The sequence below is a fragment of the Schistocerca serialis genome, unplaced genomic scaffold (genome assembly GCF_023864345.2).
Source record: "Schistocerca serialis cubense isolate TAMUIC-IGC-003099 unplaced genomic scaffold, iqSchSeri2.2 HiC_scaffold_639, whole genome shotgun sequence".
NCBI lineage: Eukaryota > Metazoa > Arthropoda > Insecta > Orthoptera > Acrididae > Schistocerca > Schistocerca serialis.
In genome coordinates, this window is record NW_026048232.1 from 12,501 (window position 1) to 17,500 (window position 5,000).

The window sequence follows — 5,000 nt, forward strand, 5'->3', positions numbered from 1 at the left end:
GCGCCCACGCACCGCGCTGCCAGCACGCCGGGCGGCCCCCCCTCACCGGCCGGGGACGGTCCCACCCAGCCACCGCCGCGTATCGCCTCACACCCAGATCCCCTTTCACGTTCGTGGGCATGGTGGGTCCCCTTTCACGTTCGTGGGCATGGTGGGTATCCCTGAAACAACCGGTTAATAGCTCGACCGATCGTCGCCAACACTGATTCACCTCTAGCGAGAACAACCGCACCACAACGGGTTACCGGTTGTTCATTTGCGTAACGTCACCAGCAAACGTACACGTCCATCGCCATTTGCAACGAGTATTGCATGCCTGTGTCAGGTGTCACAACACACTACGTCTGCCCACATAGACGCAACAACATGTGCACGCCTAGAGAACACGTGGAAGGTAGACCCCGTACGTATGCGGTGTCCATTGCGCGAACGACTGTCAGCCCGCCTCTGCAGCATGTCGCAGATGTGGAACGCGGTGCAACATGCTATCACGGTGTGTGAGAAGAGACGACTACGTCCGAATACACGCTCCACTACATCAACAGACTGCTCATGCTGATCGCCATCCAGGGCGTCCGTTCCTCCCACACGTCTGTATGGCGTACCACACTGCAATCCAGCTCTTATAGGGAGACGACACGTAGCTGCGTGCACAATATTTGGACTGTATGGTCCGCCGTTGCTAGGCGCTGTCGTCATACGGTCACATGGGCCACGATGTATCATTCAGTACATACGGAGCAATGTGCAGTACAGTTTGTGGGTTTTGCGTACATCGGCGGACAGGTGACAGGCCGTACCACAACGTAGGCTGAGTACGTCGGCATGCGAAGGGCATTGAACATGCAAACTTCTCACCGACCAGCTTGCGAAGGCAGGGGGGAAGGGGGGGGGGCATGTACGTCCTGCTGCTATCCACACTACAGTGTATAGCAGGAGCATGTGGAAAGTCAGCAACACCTGCAAGGTGTTTAACATGACGCGATACACAGGGGACCGGGCAGTGCGAGTAGCGAACTATATTGCGAGGGTTGCGGTTAGGCAACACTACACTACTTTAACGGGTTGCATAACAATTACAGAGCAGGTTCAGCGACAACGTGCGTCAGGTTAAGGCGCAATATAGTTTAGGTTACGGCGCACTTTAGGTTAGGTTAAGGCACATTATAGGTTAGGTTAAGGCACAACATGGGTTACGTTAAGGCACAACATGGGTTACGTTAAGGCACAACATGGGTTAGGTTAAGGCACAACATGGGTTAGGTTAAGGCACAACATGGGTTAGGTTAAGGCACAACATGGGTTAGGTTAAGGCACAACATGGGTTACGTTAAGGCACAACATGGGTTAGGTTAAGGCACAACATGGGTTAGGTTAAGGCACAACATGGGTTAGGTTAAGGCACAACATGGGTTAGGTTAAGGCACAACATGGGTTAGGTTAAGGCACAACATGGGTTAGGTTAAGGCACAACATGGGTTAGGTTAAGGCACAACATGGGTTAGGTTAAGGCACAACATGGGTTAGGTTAAGGCACAACATGGGTTAGGTTAAGGCACAACATGGGTTAGGTTAAGGCACAACATGGGTTAGGTTAAGGCACAACATGGGTTAGGTTAAGGCACAACATGGGTTAGGTTAAGGCACAACATGGGTTAGGTTAAGGCACAACATGGGTTAGGTTAAGGCACAACATGGGTTAGGTTAAGGCACAACATGGGTTAGGTTAAGGCACAACATGGGTTAGGTTAAGGCACAACATGGGTTAGGTTAAGGCACAACATGGGTTAGGTTAAGGCACAACATGGGTTAGGTTAAGGCACAACATGGGTTAGGTTAAGGCACAACATGGGTTAGGTTAAGGCACAACATGGGTTAGGTTAAGGCACAACATGGGTTAGGTTAAGGCACAACATGGGTTAGGTTAAGGCACAACATGGGTTAGGTTAAGGCACAACATGGGTTAGGTTAAGGCACAACATGGGTTAGGTTAAGGCACAACATGGGTTAGGTTAAGGCACAACATGGGTTAGGTTAAGGCACAACATGGGTTAGGTTAAGGCACAACATGGGTTAGGTTAAGGCACAACATGGGTTAGGTTAAGGCACAACATGGGTTAGGTTAAGGCACACCATGGGTTAGGTTAAGGCACACCATGGGTTAGGTTAAGGCACAACATGGGTTAGGTTAAGGCACAACATGGGTTAGGTTAAGGCACAACATGGGTTAGGTTAAGGCACAACATGGGTTAGGTTAAGGCACAACATGGGTTAGGTTAAGGCACAACGTAGGTTAGGTTAAGGCACAACGTGGGTTAGGTTAAGGCACAACGTGGGTTAGGTTAAGGCACAACGTGGGTTAGGTTAAGGCACAACGTGGGTTAGGTTAAGGCACAACATGGGTTAGGTTAAGGCACAACATGGGTTAGGTTAAGGCACACCATGGGTTAGGTTAAGGCACAACATGGGTTAGGTTAAGGCACAACATGGGTTAGGTTAAGGCACAACATGGGTTAGGTTAAGGCACAACATGGGTTAGGTTAAGGCACAACATGGGTTAGGTTAAGGCACAACATGGGTTAGGTTAAGGCACAACATGGGTTAGGTTAAGGCACAACGTAGGTTAGGTTAAGGCACAACGTGGGTTAGGTTAAGGCACAACATGGGTTAGGTTAAGGCACAACATGGGTTAGGTTAAGGCACAACATGGGTTAGGTTAAGGCACAACATGGGTTAGGTTAAGGCACAACATGGGTTAGGTTAAGGCACAACATGGGTTAGGTTACGGCACAACATGGGTTACGTTACGGCACAACATGGGTTACGTTACGGCACAACATGGGTTACGTTACGGCACAACATGGGTTACGTTACGGCACAACATGGGTTACGTTACGGCACAACATGGGTTACGTTACGGCACAACATGGGTTACGTTACGGCACAAATTAGGTTAGGTTACGGCACAAATTAGGTTAGGTTAAGGCACAAATTAGGTTAGGTTAAGGCACAAATTAGGTTAGGTTAAGGCACAAATTAGGTTAGGTTAAGGCACAAATTAGGTTAGGTTAAGGCACAAATTAGGTTAGGTTAAGGCACAAATTAGGTTAGGTTAAGGCACAAATTAGGTTAGGTTAAGGCACGATATAGGTTAGGTTAAGGCACGATATAGGTTAGGTTAAGGCACGATATAGGTTAGGTTAAGGCACGATATAGGTTAGGTTAAGGCACGATATAGGTTAGGTTAAGGCACGATATAGGTTAGGTTAAGGCACGATATAGGTTAGGTTAAGGCACGATATAGGTTAGGTTAAGGCACGATATAGGTTAGGTTAAGGTACGATATAGGTTAGGTTAAGGTACGATATAGGTTAGGTTAAGGTACGATATAGGTTAGGTTAAGGTACGATATAGGTTAGGTTAAGGTACGATATAGGTTAGGTTAAGGTACGATATAGGTTAGGTTAAGGTACGATATAGGTTAGGTTAAGGTACGATATAGGTTAGGTTAAGGTACGATATAGGTTAGGTTAAGGTACGATATAGCGTAGGTTCAGATACACATTGTTGTAGGGAAAGGTGTATTGGGGGGGGGGGCGGCAGGTTCGTTGATAGTGATTATCGTAATTGGATGCCTGCGGTATTATCCGATTTGTCACGTCAGGATGCACTTTTGGCTCATGACAGGCGGCGCTCCGATTCCATGGTTGTGGCAGATCTGTGTCTTTCATTCCTGCCATTGTTTGTGTGCTGTGACAGGAGGCAGTATTGTGATGTTGGGTGCACCACTGTGTAGGACATGTGTGGGTGTTCGTGGCTTAGCTGAGCAATGTGCGGATGTCGGAAGGGTGGGATATTGTGTTTTCTGGGTGGACCTCCCGGTCTGGTAATGATAGTGTGGATTGTGTCATGTGGCGGAGAGGATGCACTGGATGTTCTTCCATGCTGGTGGTTAGATATTGTGTGTGATAAGAGAGTAGTGTGTGATAAGAGTGTCTGGCTGACGTGTGGTTCTCATTGTGTGCAGAGTCTTTCAGCATGTATAGGGACGGTTGTATATATTATCTGTATTCTGATGGCTCTGCATCTATTACTAATCAGTGCCGTGTATACGGTTACTCTAGTTCCAGTCGAAACTGTTCTATCTCTGTACATTAGTGACACTGCGGCTCCACTATGTTGCCGCCCCTGTCGGCCGTTTCCCCCAGTGTATGGCTAATGATTATCAGCAATCAGTCTATTAGTCAATACCGGTAGTGTGACGACGTCAAATGTCCGGGATGGGGGAAGCTACACCCTTCCCGTGGGTCAGGGCCTAGAAAGACTCTTCCCACGCAGGAGACTCGGACTGTCGTTACTCTTCCGAGACATATATGTGCCCAGCGTTTTTTTGCGGCTGCGAGTGCAACGCCAGGAGGCTCGGACTGTCGTTACTCTTCCGAGATATATATTTGCCCAGCGTTTTTTGCGACTGCGAGTGCAACGCCCACGGGTGCCGACATGGATGGGGCGCTTCCTAGCTGATGGCTCAGCATGAGAATCCGTACAGTGAGCAATGCGATCGCGTCTGTAGCTTGTACGTGGTACAGCTCGCAGCTCATGAATAGGGACAGCGGGAATGTCGCATATTGGAAATATCTCTTCATGAAACGCATGTTATAGGTGTGAATTGCACCTTACGAGTGCGGGAAACGTCCGCCGTTCATCCGCTGGCGATGCGAGTTGGGCGGTTGGGGTGGGGCACGAACGGGTGCAGGTGGTGTGATTGCCGGTCCACGACTTCGTGCGGCAGAGGCACTGGCGTATGGGTGCTGTGGTCGACAGAGGCTGCATGCTTTGTGGGTGGCGTCGAAAGATGGGCACTGTGGGCCCATCGATGTCTTAGTCGGCTTGGCGTCCCATAGATGGCGGTATCGTCGTTGCAGGAGCTCATGCTGAGGGAGACCTACAGATGGCGGTATGTTTTGTGGTGCGCTCGACATGGCGGACGTAGTGTTGTC